This window comes from Vigna umbellata, chromosome 7, assembly GCF_029865625.1.
Source record: "Vigna umbellata cultivar VRB3 chromosome 7, Vumbellata_1.0, whole genome shotgun sequence".
In the NCBI taxonomy this organism is placed as follows: Eukaryota; Viridiplantae; Streptophyta; class Magnoliopsida; order Fabales; family Fabaceae; genus Vigna; species Vigna umbellata.
The window spans coordinates 4,871,088-4,885,430 of NC_142171.1; the positions used below are offsets into that span (position 1 = coordinate 4,871,088).

Genomic DNA, 14,343 nt, shown 5'->3' on the forward strand with positions numbered 1-14,343 from the left:
AATCCATCTTCCATTATGATGAACATTAAAAATGCAATTGATGCAGCCCGTGACAATTGAAGCACCTCTCCGAAAAAAAATGAAAACGCTTTCAATATATATATATATATATATATAAAGTTTTTCTTCCTGCGTGAATAAAAGAAATTGAATCAAATAAAAGAAATGAAACAACGTGTGCTTGGTTTATAGGAAAGAAAATGAATTAGCTTTTTGTGCTTCCGAGAAAAAAATTATTGCCAACGTGTGCCTTCCAACTTGCTGCTTGAATCTAATAAAGCTAAGTAAAACCCTTGGAGCTAACCCCTCATGTGTTGGAATAAAGAAAAACAATGCAAGATGTTAAATAAATTCAAAGCAGCGAGAACAGCAATGTAACAGCGTGCACAAGCAAAGCAAAATTCCAATTTATGGCATATATAAAGGAACGTGACAGCACCAAAATAAAAAGGCAATGAAAAATCAACAAAAGGAATAAACGTAAGCTCCTCATTCATCCCATTGAGAACAGCTTTCAAGAGAAAAATCGGAATGAGTGTGGTGGCTGTTCCAGCTCCAAGCCGAGACACCCTCCATGTGCATGTGTTACCCAAAAATAAATGAAGTCCTCTCCTTCACGTGCCCCTCTGCTGCTTCCCCCCAAAAAAAAAACGCTATCCTTCAGCTCTCCATTCCTCCGTAACAGCGTGCACCATCTTTCTCAAAAAAAATTGTTCCAGCCAAAAACTAAACTAAGTGAGGGTGGCCTGCTGCCCTAAGGTCGTGTGGCTGTTTTTAATAATGGTGGGGTCCACACAACAAAACCCTAGGTCCAAGTAACTAATCTCTATTTTTGGGCCTAATCTACTTTACCAAAATTGACCCAAAATGTAAGAGTTGATTCAAAAATTCTAAACTACTGAATTACAATTTAATTAATTCAAAAATGTCTGTGTGGAGAGTCTTGAATTTATTTGGCATTCTTTCTGATGTCCCAAAATGTATTTCCGAAATTTTCCTGCACTTCAAAAAATGCACTTAGTAAGCTCAGAAAACCCAAATTAGCACAATTACAAATTTCCGACCAAATTAAGCAGAATTCGGAAAACGGGGAAATAACAAAAAATTAAACACAATTCCCTGGTTTATTTAAGTGCATTAAACTAAATATAATTCAAGAAATAACGACTCATCAGTCCCCTTCCTCCACTTCCTCCACTTCCTCCACTTCCTCCACTTCCTCCACTTCCTCCACTTTGTCCTCTTCGTCAACTTCTTCCACTTCGTCCACTTCGTCAACTTTGTGCGCTTCCTCCACTTCCTCCACATCGTCCACTTCCTCCACTTCCTCCACTTCATTCACTTCCTGCACTTCTTCTACTTCGTCAACTTCGTCCACTTCCTCCATTTCGTCAACTTCGTCCACTTCGTCCATTTCGTCCACTTCGTCAAGTTCGTCCACTTCTTCCACTTCCTCCACTTCCTCCACTTTGTCCACTTCGTCCACTTTGTCCACTTCGTCCACTTTGTCCACTTCGTCCACTTCGTCACTTCGTCCAATTCGTCCACTTCGTCCACTTCGTCAACTTCTTCCACTTTGTCCACTACGTCAACTTCGTGCACTTCCGCAACTTCCTCAACATCGTCCACTTCCTCCACTTCATTAACTTCCTTCGCATCTTCCACTTCGTCAACTTCGTCCACTTCCTCAATTTCGTCAACTTCGTCCACTTCTCCCATTTCGTCCACTTCGTCAAGTTCGTCCACTTCCTCTACTTCCTCCACTTCGTCCACTTCCTCCACTTCGCCCACTTCGTCAACTTCCTCCACTTCGTCCACTTCTTCCACTTCGTCCACTTCGTCCACCTCATCCACTTCCTCCACTTCGTCCACTTCGTCAACTTCGTCAACATCGTCCACTTCGTCAACGTCGTCCACTTCGTCAACTTCGTCCACTTCGTCAAATTCGTCAACTTCGTCCACTTCGTCAACTTCCTCCACTTCCTCCAATTTCTCCACTTCCTCCACTTCGTCCACTTCTTCCACTTCCTCTACTTCCTCCACTTCCTCCACTTCGTCAACTTCCTCCACTTCCTCCACATCCTCCACTTCCTCCACTTGCTCCCCTTCCTCCACTTCCTTCATTTCGTCCACTTCCTCAACATCGTTGATTTCCTCCACTTCCTCCACTTCATTCACTTCATCCACTTCATCCACTTCATCCACTTCTTCCACTTCGTCGACTTTGTCCACTTCCTCCATTTCCTCCACTTCGTCGACTTGGTCCACTTCGTCCACTTCGTCTACTTCCTCGACTTCCTCCACTTCCTCCACTTCCTCAATTTCATCCACTTCCTCCACATCCTCCACTTTGTCCACTTCGTCCACTTTGTCCACTTCCTCCACTTCCTCCATTTCGTCCACTTCCTCCACTTTCTCAACATCGTCGATTTCCTCCACTTCCTCCACTTCATTCACTTCATCCACTTCATCCACTTCTTACACTTCTTCTACTTTGTTCACTTCCTCCACTTCCTCCACTTCGTCCACTTCCTCCACTTCGTCCACTTCCTCCACTTCGTCCACTTTGTCAACTTCGTCCACTTCGTCCACTTCTTCAACTTCCTCCACTTCCTCCACTTCTTCCACTTCCTCCACTTCCTCTACTTCCTCCACGTCGTCAACTTCGTCAACTTCGTCCACTACGTCCACTTCGTCCACTTCGTCAAGTTCGTCCACTTCGTCCACTTCCTCTACTTCCTCCACTTCCTCCACTTCGTCCACTTATTACACTTCCTCCACTTCGCCCACTTCCTCCACTTCCACCAGTTTGTCCACTTCGTCCACTTCGTCAACTTCGTCAACTTCGTCCACTACGCCCACTTATTACACTTCCTCCACTTCGCCCACTTCCTCCACTTCCACCAGTTTGTCCACTTCATCCACTTCGTCAACTTCGTCAACTTCGTCCACTTCGTCCATTTCGTCCACTCCGTCAAGTTCGTCCAGTTCTTCCACTTCCTCCACTTCGTCCACATTCTCCACTTCATCAAGTTCGTCCACTTCCTCCACTTCCGCTATTTCGTCCACTTCCTCCAGTTCGTCAATTTCGTCCACTTCGTCCATTTCGTCCACTTCCTTAAGTTCGTCCACTTCGTCCACTTCCTCCATTTCGTCCACTTCCTCCACTTCCTCCACTTTCTCAACATCGTCGATTTCCTCCACTTCCTCCACTTCATTCACTTCATCCACTTCATCCACTTCTTCCACTTCGTCAACTTTGTCCACTTACTCCACTTCCTCCACTTCGTCCACTTCGTCCACCTCGTCCACTTCGTCAACTTTGTCAACTTCGTCCACTTCGTCCACTTCGTCCACTTCGTCCACTTCTTCCACTTCCTTTACTTCCTCCACTACTTCCACTTCGTCCACTTCCTCCACTTCCTCCGCGTCGTCAACTTCGTCAACTCCAACCACTACGTCCACTTCGTCCACTTCGTCAAGTTCATCCACTTCGTCCACTTCCTCTACTTCCTCCACTTCCTCCACTTCGTCCACTTCCTCCAGTCCTCCACTTCGCCCACTTCCTCCGCTTCCACCAGTTTGTCCACTTCGTCCACTTCGTCAACTTTGTCCACTTCGTCCATTTCGTCCACTTCGTCCGGTACGTCCAGTTCTTCCACTTCCTCCACTTTGTCCACATTCTCCACTTCCTCCACTTCGACAATTTCGTCCACTTCGTCCATTTCGTCCACTTCATCAAGTTCGTCCACTTCGTCTACTTCCTCCATTTCGTCCACTTCCTCCACTTCCTCCACTTTCTCAACATCGTCGATTTCCTCCACCTCATTCACTTCATCCACTTCATCCACTTCTTACACTTCTTCCACCTCGTTAACTTTGTCCACTTCCTCCACTTCGTCCACTTGGTCCCCTTCGTCCACTTTGTCAACTTCGTCCACTTCTTCCACTTCCTTTACTTCCTCCACTTCTTCCACTTCGTCCACTTCCTCCACTTCCTCCGCGTCGTCAACTTCGTCAACTTCGTCCACTACGTCCACTTCGTCCACTTCGTCAAGTTCGTCCTCTTCGTCCACTTCCTCTACTTCCTCCACTTCCTCGACTTCCTCCATTCCTCCACTTCGCCCACTTCCTCCGCTTCCACCAGTTTGTCCACTTCGTCCACTTCGTCAACTTCGTCCACTTCGTCCATTTCGTCCTCTTCGTCAAGTTCGTCCAGTTCTTCCACTTCCCCCACCTCGTCCACATTCTTCACCTCCTCCACTTCCTCCACTTCGTCAATTTCGTCCACTTCGTCCATTTCTTCCACTTCATCAAGTTCGTCCACTTCGTCCACTTCCTCCATTTCGTCCACTTCCTCCACTTCCTCAACATCGTCCACTTCCTCCCCTTCCTCCACTTCCACGATTTCGTCCACTTCCTCCACTTCGTCAATTTCGTCCACTTCGTCCATTTCTTCCACTTCATCAAGTTCGTCCACTTCGTCCACTTCCTCCATTTCGTCCACTTCCTCCACTTCCTCAACATCGTCCACTTCCTCCCCTTCCTCCACTTCCACGATTTCGTCCACTTCCTCCACTTCATCCACTTCATCCACTTCATCCACTTCTTCCACTTCTTCCACTTCTTCCACTTCGTCCACTTCCTCCATTTCCTCCATGTTGTCAACTTCGTCAACTTCGTCCACTTCGTCAAGTTCGTCCACTTCGTCCACTTCCTCTACTTCCTCCCCTTCCTCCACTTCGTGCACTTCCGCCACTTCCTCAACATCGTCCACTTCCTCCACTTCATTCACTTCCTGCACTTCTTCCACTTCGTCAACTTCGTCCACTTCCTCAATTTCGTCAATTTCGTCCATTTCGTCCACTTCCTCAACGTCGTTGATTTCCTCCACTTCCTCCACTTCCTCCATTTCGTCCACTTCCTCCACTTCCTCAACATCGTCCACTTCCTCCCCTTCCTCCACTTCCACCATTTCGTCCACTTCCTCCACTTGATTCACTTCATCCACTTCATCCACTTCTTCCACTTCTTCCACTTCGTCAACTTTGTCCACTTCCTCCACTTGGTCCACTTGGTCGACTTCGTCCACTTCGTCCACTTCGTCTACTTCCTCCACTTCCTCCACTTCTTCCACTTCGTCCACTTCCTCCACTTTGGCAGCTTCGTCCACTTCGTCCTCTTGGTCCACTTCTTCCACTTCGTCCACTTCCTCCATTTCCTCCACGTCGTCAACTTCGTCAACTTCGTCCACTTCGTCAAGTTCGTCCACTTCGTCCACTTCCTCTACTTCCTCCACTTCCTCCACTTCGTGCACTTCCTCCACTTCCTTCAGTTTGTCCACGTTGTCCACTTCGTCAACTTCATCCTCTTCGTCCATTTCGTCCTTTTTGTCCACTTTGTCAAGTTCGTCCAGTTCTTCCACTTCCTCCACTTCGTCCTCATTCTCCACATCGTCCACTTCGTCCATTTCGTCCATTTTGTCCATTTCGTGCACTTCATCCAGTTCGTCCACTTCCTCCACTTTGTCAACTTAGTCCACTTCCTCGATTTTGTCCACTTCCTCCATTTCGTCCACTTCCTCCATTTCGTCCACTTCCTCAACATCGTCCATTTCCTCCACTTCCTCCACTTCATTCACTTCCTCCACTTCCTCCACTTCGTCCACTTCCTCCACTTCCTCAATTTCGTCCACTTCGTCAAGTTCGTCCCCTTCCTCCACTTCCTCCACTTTGTCCACTTCGTCCACCTCGTCCTCTTCGTCAATTTCTTCCACTTCGTCCACTTCATCAACATCATGCACTTCCTCTACTTCCTCAACATCGTCCACTTCCTCCACTTCCTCCACTTCATTCACTTCCTGCACTTCTTCTACTTCGTCCACTTCCTCCATTTCGTCAACTTCGTCCACTTCGTCCATTTCGTCCACTTCGTCAAGTTCGTCCACTTCGTCCACTTCGTCCACTTCGTCCACTTTGTCCACTTCAACCACTTCGTCACTTCGTCCAAGTCGTCCACTTCGTCCACTTCGTCCACTTCGTCCACTTCGTCCACTTTGTCAACTTCTTCCACTTCGTCCACTACGTCAACTTCGTGCATTTCCGCCAATTCCTGAACATCGTCCACTTCCTCCACTTCATTCACTTCCTGCACTTCTTCCACTTCGTCAACTTCGTCCACTTCCTCAATTTCGCCAACTTCGTCCATTTCGTCCACTTCGTTAAGTTCGTCCACTTCCTCCACTTCCTCCACTTCGTGCACTTCCGCCACTTCGCCCACTTCGTCAACTTCCTCCACATCGTCCACTTCGTCCACTTCTTCCACTTCCTCCACTTCGTCAAGTTCGTCAATTTCGTCCACTTCATCCACTTCTTCCACTTCTTCCACTTGGTCCACTTGGTCCACTTGGCCCACTTCGTCTACTTCCTCCACTTCCTCCACTTCCTCCACCTCATCCACTTCCTCCACTTTGTCAGCTTCGTCCACTTCGTCCTCTTGGTCCACTTCTTCCACTTCGTCCACTTCCTCCATTTCCTCCACGTCGTCAACTTCGTCAACTTCGTCCACTTCGTCCACTTCGTCAAGTTCGTCCACTTCGTCCACTTCCTCGACTTCCTCCACTTCCTCCACTTCGTGCACTTCCTCCACTTCCTCCACTTCCTCTAGTTTGTCCACGTCGTCCACTTCGTCAACTTCGTCCACTTCGTCCATTTTGTCCACTTTGTCAAGTTCGTCCAGTTCTTCCACTTCCTCCACTTCGTCCACATTCTCCACTTCGTCCACTTCGTCCACTTCGTCCATTTCGTCCATTTTGTCCATTTCGTCCACTTCATCCAGTTCGTCCACTGCCTCCAATTTGTCAACTTCGTCCACTTCCTCCATTTTGTCCACTTCCTCCACTTCGTCCACTTCCTCAACATCGTCCATTTCCTCCACTTCCTCCACTTCGTCCACTTCCTCCACTTCCTCCATTTTGTCCACTTCGTCAAGTTCGTCCCCTTCCTCCACTTCCTCCACTTCCTCCACTTTGTCCACTTCGTCCACTTCGTCCACTTCGTCCATTTCGTCCACTTCGTCAAGTTCGTCCCCTTCCTCCACTTCCTCCACTTCCTCCACTTTGTCCACTTCGTCCACTTCGTCCACTTCGTCCACCTCGTCCTCTTCGTCAATTTCTTCCACTTCGTCCACTTCGTCAACATCGTGCACTTCCTCCACTTCCTCAACATCGTCCACTTCCTCCACTTCATTCACTTCCTGCACTTTTTCTACTTCGTCAACTTCGTCCATGATGAGTCGTTATTTCTTGAATTATATTTAGTTTATTGCACTTAAATAAACCAGGGAATGTGTTTAATTGTTTGTTATTTCCTCGTTTTCCGAATTCTGCTTAATTTGGTCGGAAATTTGTAATTGTGCTAATTTGGGTTTTCTGAGCTGATTAAGTGCGTTTTTGAAGTGCAGGAAAATTTCGGAAATACATTTTGGGACATCAGGAAGAATGCCAAATAAATACATTTTAGAATTAATTAAATTGTAATTCAGTAGTTTAAAATTTCTGTATCAACTTTTACATTTTGGGACAATTTTTGGTAAAGTAGACTAGACCCAAAATGTGAAGGAAAATGACTTGGCACCTTAGGGTTTTTGTGTGGACCCCACCCTTGTTAAAAGGTGACCCACGGCATTAGAATAGCACAGCCGCCACTTACTCTCTAGGTTTTTTTGGTTTTGGAGGCTTTTGTTTTGGAGCTTTTCCTTGGGTTGAAAACGCTGTTTTGGAATGAAGAGCACATATTCTATTTTTCATTTTCGTTTGGCAAGTGCTGGATTCATGAACAATGTATGTTTAAGTTTTCATTGAATGAAAGATTGTGCACGTTAATCTCTACTCGGTTTTTGTGAGTTTGGAAGTGGCACTTGGTGATTGATTTAAATTCAAGCTGCTGGAATCTTTACTGGGTCATGGCCAGAACGAGCAGCAGCAGTACGCAAGGGTAGCCACGTAGGAAAGGGGCTGATCCAAGAAGTGGAGCAGCGTGAATGGACAACGCTTTACTTTTGCTAGCAGTCATTTGATTCAAGAGGTGATGTGTAGGAGCAGCTACCGAGAGGAAGAGAATGGTGTGCACGGGAATGTGAGCTGGAAGTAGATTAGGTTGGAGATGTCTTTTCTTTGAGAAATGAAGAAGTATATTAGGTGGGAGTAGGTGTCACGTCCAGCAAAGGGGAGAAGTCACATCAATTCTAGCACATTTGGAGCATCAGCATGTGAATGAGCAGATTCTCATTACATTCTTTTTCATTTGGTTTTGTCCACGGAAGAGCAAGCAGCTGTCACGTTCAGAGGGCACGGGGCACTCACCTTGCGGGCTATCCTGGAGTGTGCACATTCGGTGATTCATCCTTCATTTAGAGAGTCGTGAGGTGGAGGGGAATTAATTCTTCACTTTAGAAAGTTATGTAGCACATTGAGAGTGGGAACGCAAGGGAGGTGTCACGGCTGGACAAGCAGCAGCTCATGTCCCAGGAGGTGCAGTGGTGATTTATTTTAGAAGAGCACGGAGATTGATTTCTCTTTAATTGGGTGCAACACAGATTTCTTTATTGCTTTCTTAGTTGTTCCGAATATTGCATTTTCATTTATTAGATAAGGCATAGCTTCTTTCAATTTTTTATTCCAGTAGTAATGATGCATTTTGTCATTTATTTATTGCATTTCCACGTGTCACACACTTTGGCATTTAGTTTATAACCGCTGAATTTCAATTGGTTCCAACTCTTTTAAATTGAAGTTTTATTAGCTTAAGTGTAGCAATTGTTTATTCCAAGATGTAATGTGTGTTTTCTGATGTATCAATTTTTATTCAAGTGAGTCAAGCAAGTTTTCTTTAATTTAATGTTAGCTTAAGTTAGTTGGGTTGGTCATTAGTGATATTATATTGTTTTTTTTTTTGAGATTTTCGGATTGTACTTGTGTTTATTATACTTTGCTTATTGGTGTTTTAATTTAGTTCATTTTGAATCACAAAAATCACAAACCCCCCCCCCTTCGTGTTTGACTTGAGACTGAACCCAAATTGGTCCTTGAGAGACGACCTAGGAGTCACTTCCTAGTACTATACTGCATTCTTTTATGCACAACTTTTGTGAGAGGTGCGACCCTCTCATCAAAATGGCGCCGCTGCCGGGGACCAACGGTTCAGTTCTAGGTCTTTTGTGTTGATAATGTGTTGTTTGTGTGTTGTGTTTTGTCTTGTATGTTTGAGTGTGTGTGATTTGTTTATTTAGGTTGTTTTGTGTGTTCAAAATTTTTGTGATATCGTTTCATGATTTTAGGGTGTTGTGACTTAGTGCATGACTAGGGGAAATCCTGGACCTATACCACCCTTTGATCCTGAGATTGATAGAACTTTTCATAGGTTAGCTAGGCATTCTAGAAATTTATCTTTAGAGTCTGTTTTTGAGTCTGTTCCATTGGATACTGTGCATCCCACTGCTGAGTACTTTGTGCATACTGCATCTACTGCATCTGTTGCATCTGCACGTGATTCTGATTCTGATTCTGTTGTTTTTCACACTGAGAACAATATGGCACAACCTCCACCTCGTGGGAGGACTTTTAGGGAGATGGCTGCACCTGATTTCGATATCGAAAGCTTGTGCATCCAATATCCTGATGAGGACGTTCCATTTGTTCTCAAGACTGCACTGATCCATTTGTTGCCCAAGTTTCATGGTCTTGCAGGTGAGAGTCCTCATAAGCATTTGAAGGAATTCCACATTGTCTGTTCTAGTATGAAACCACATGATGTTCCTGAAGAGCACATCTTCTTGAAGGCATTCCCTCATTCATTGGAAAATGTTGCTAAGGATTGGTTGTATGGTTTGGCGCCTAGATCCGTCACTAGCTGGGATGATCTGAAGAGGCTGTTCTTAGATAAATTTTTTCCAGCAGCCCGGACCACAGCTATCAGAAAAGACATAACTGGGATTAGGCAGCTTGGTGGAGAGAACTTATATGAGTATTGGGAGAGATTCAAGACACTTTGTGCCAGTTGTCCCCACCATCAGATACCTGAGCATCTCCTTGTCCAGTATTTCTATGAGGGTTTGAACAACATGGACCATGGTATGATTGATGCTGCCAGTGGTGGAGCTCTTGGAGACACCACACCTGTTGAGGCCAGGCAATTGATTGAGAAGATGGCCTCCAACTCCCAACAGTTTAGCACCAGGAATGATGCCATTGTGGTGAAGGGCGTGCATGATGTTGTTGCCCAGTCTTTATCAACTGTTGAAAGCAAGTTGGAAGGAAAGATTGACTCTCTTACGAAGATGGTGACACAGTTGACTACCAACCAGAGATCTGCAGCTTCATCTGCATCTGTTGCACGGCTATGTGCTATTTGTCCTTCCAGTGACCACTATACAGATGCTTGTCCTTCTTTGCAGCACTCTGCTGCCTCTGATGCGCCTCAGGCTTATGCTACGAACATCTACAACAACAGGCAGCAACAACAGCAAAATCATGACTTATCCAGCAACAGGTACAACCCAGGGTGGAGGAATCACCCCAATCTGAGATGGAACAATGCGCCACAGCATCAACAGCAGGCACCACCTTTCCAGAATGCTGGAGCACCTAACAGATATGTGCCTCCACCTATGCAACAACACCAGAGGCAACAACAACAGCAACAGCAAGAGGCACCTGCCCAACCAGCTGCCCACCCTTCCACTTCGTCTGAACCTTCATTGGAAGAGTTAGTGAGACAGATGACTATGCAAAACCTGCAGTTTCAGAAAGATAACATGCAATTTCAGCAGGAGACTAGAGCTTCCATACAGAGTCTCACTAACCAGATGGGTCAGATGGCTACTCAGATAAATCAGGCGCAGTCTCAGAATTCTGATAAGTTGCCATCCCAGACTGTGCAGAATCCAAAGAATGTGAGTGCCATAACCCTCAGATCAGGGAAGCAGATTGTTGTGCCTTCAGAGCCCGCTTCTACACCTACACCCGTGCCTGCTACTTGTCCTAGAAAGAACGACCATGACGGTCCGAGCAAGGCATTTGAGGTGGGTGAATCTTCTTCTCCAGCCGGTGGTTCTTCTTCAAGTGGATCTTCTCCCTCTTCCACCACCACTGCTGCCGCACCTTCTCCATTGGTTGACTGACCTATCCCTCTACCATTTCCTTCACGGGCACTTCCTAGCAAAAAGATGGAAGAGGTGGATAGGGAAATTCTGGAGACCTTCAGGAAGGTAGAGGTGAACATACCTCTACTCGATGCCATCAAGCAGATACCGAAGTATGCCAAATTCTTGAAGGAGCTGTGCACACACAAGAGGAAGATGAAGGGAAATGAGAGAATTAGCATGGGAAGGAATGTATCTGCGCTTATTGGTAAGGCAGTCCCGCACATCCCTGAAAAGTGCAAGGACCCAGGTATATTTTGCATTCCTTGTGTGATTGGAAACAATAAATTTGAAAATGCCATGCTTGATTTGGGTGCTTCTGTTAATGTCATGCCTTTGTCTATATATGCATCTTTGTCTCTTGGTCCTTTGCAAACCACGGGTGTGGTCATTCAGTTGGCTAATAGGAGTGTTACCCACCCAGCAGGTTTCATAGAGGATGTCTTGGTTAGGGTTGGTGAATTGATTTTTCCTGCTGACTTTTATGTTTTGGAAATGGAGGAGGGATTCTCTCATGGATCCGCTCCCATTATCTTAGGCAGGCCATTCTTGAAAACTGCCCGAACTAGGATTGATGTGTATGCTGGAACTTTGTCTATGGAATTTGCTGATATTGTTGTTCATTTTAATATCCTTGATGCAATGAAATTTCCAGCTGAGGACCATTCTCTGTTTAAGATCGATGCATTGGATGACATTATTGATAAATATGTTGTTGATGATTCTGATTCTTTGCATAAGAAAGAGCATTCTTTTCTATCTTCTCTACAGACATGCATTGAATCTGAATTTGAGAATGATGTTGATTTTGAAGAGAATTTTGATATCCATGATGTTGATGATGTTTTTGATATGGATGATGTTGATAATGTAATTGTCATGGATATGGATTTGGAGCTTGATGAGATAGGTGTTCCGCCTTTACCTGTGAATTCTTTGGAGTCAGAATGCACTAACCACTTTGCAGGAAGTACAAATGAATCTGACTTGCAGGCACCTACTCTTGAGTTGAAACAACTCCCAGATAACCTCAAGTACGTGTACTTGGAGGATGATGAGAAGAAACCGGTGATCATTTCTACCTCCCTTGATTCTGTTCAAGACGAGAAGTTGCTTGGTGTGCTGAGGAAGCACAAGAAGGCCATTGGTTGGAGTTTGGCTGACATACCTGGTATTAGCCCATCCACATGCATGCATAGAATTCTTTTGGAAGATGGGGCAAGGCCAGTCAGACAGCCACAAAGAAGGCAAAACCCCGTGATCATGGACGTCATCAAGAAGGAGGTGACCAAGTATTTGCAAGCTGGGATCATCTACCCTATTTCAGACAGTCAGTGGGTTAGCCCCATCCACGTTGTGCCCAAGAAAACTGGCCTCACTATGGTGAAGAATGAGAGGGATGAGCTTATCCCAGCTAGAGTGCAGAACAGTTGGAGAGTCTGCATTGACTATAGGAGGCTCAACCAAGCAACCAGGAAAGATCATTTCCCCCTGCCATTCATTGATCAGATGCTGGAGCGCCTGGCAGGTAAATCTCATTATTGTTTTCTTGATGGTTTTTCTGGTTACTTTCAAATAAATATTGCGCCTGAGGATCAAGAAAAAACCACATTCACCTGCCCCTTTGGCACTTTTGCCTATAGGAGGATGCCCTTTGGTTTGTGCAACGCCCCTGGTACCTTCCAACGGTGCATGCTTAGCATTTTTAGCGACTTTCTTGAGAATTGCATAGAGGTGTTTATGGATGATTTTACTGTGTATGGATCCTCCTTTGATGCATGTTTAGACAGTCTGGAAAAAGTTTTGAAAAGATGCATAGAAACAAACCTTGTTCTCAATTTTGAGAAATGTCACTTCATGGTTGGACAAGGTTTGGTTCTAGGGCATATCATTTCTGAAAAGGGAATAGAGGTAGACCCTGCTAAGATATCTGTGATTTCGCAGTTGCCTTACCCCTCTTGCGTGCGAGAGGTGCGATCTTTTCTTGGACATGTAGGTTTCTACAGGCGCTTCATCAAAGATTTCAGCAAGAAGGCGCTTCCCTTGTCCAGACTGCTGTAGAAAGATATTGACTTTTCTTTTGATGACAGATGCAAGCAGGCGTTTGATTGCCTGAAGGAAGCTTTGACCACCGCCCCTATCATTCAGGCACCAGATTGGACAGCCCCATTTGAGCTCATGTGTGATGCGTCTAATTATGCATTAGGGGCTGTCTTGACACAGAAAATTGACAAGCTGCCGAGAGTGATCTACTATGCTTCACGCACTTTGGATGTTGCCCAGGCAAATTATACCACCACTGAAAAAGAGTTGTTGGCAATTGTTTTTGCCCTTGATAAGTTTAGGTCATATTTGCTTGGATCACCTGTTATTGTGTATACTGACCATGCAGCTCTAAAGTTTCTGTTGAAAAAGGCGGAGTCAAAGCCTAGATTGATCAGGTGGATGCTACTGCTCCAGGAGTTTGACTTGCAAATTGAAGACCGGAGTGGAGCACGAAATTTGGTTGCAGACCACCTAAGCCGGATTGAAAAAGCTGGGAATGAAGCTATTGTGTTGCCCATACAGGATACCTTTCCTGACGAGAGTTTGTTGAATATTTCTTACTCTTACCCCACTCCTTGGTTTGCACACATTGTAAATTATTTGGTTGCTTCTGTTTTTCCTCCCTTAGCATCACGTGCTCAGATTGCTAAAATTAAGAGTGATGCTAAGTATTATGTTTGGGATGACCCATATCTGTGGAAGTTGTGCAGTGACCAGGTTACTAGGAGATGCATTCCGGACCATGAGATTGACTCGGTCCTGCAGTTCTGTCATGCCTCCTCACCTGGTGGTCATTTGGGGATACAGAGAACAGCTCGCAGAGTGCTCGACTGTGGTTTCTATTAGCCTTCCATCTTCAAAGATGCGGAGAAGATTTGCAGCACTTGTGAACCTTGTCAGAGAGCAGGAGGATCAATTTCACAGAGACAAGAGATGCCTCAACAACCTATGTTGTTCTGTGAGGTGTTTGATGTATGGGGTATAGATTTCATGGGTCCTTTTCCTGTTTCTTTTGGTTTCTGTTATATTCTTCTTGCTGTGGATTATGTTTCAAAATGGGTGGAAGCTAGAGCCACCAGGACTAATGATGCTCGGGTT

The 14,343-nt window shown here is 45.4% G+C and overlaps 1 non-coding gene and 1 pseudogene across 1 annotated transcript; one reads left to right on the forward strand and one right to left on the reverse strand.

Moving 5' to 3' along the window:
- The first annotated feature begins 9,190 nt into the window (after positions 1-9,190).
- On the forward strand, positions 9,191-14,091 carry LOC148194980 (uncharacterized; annotated as a pseudogene).
- Positions 9,966-10,073, reverse strand: LOC148194981 (small nucleolar RNA R71). The gene has a single exon (XR_015781283.1). It is a non-coding gene; the product is annotated as a small nucleolar RNA R71 (small nucleolar RNA).
- Positions 14,092-14,343: the final 252 nt, after the last annotated feature.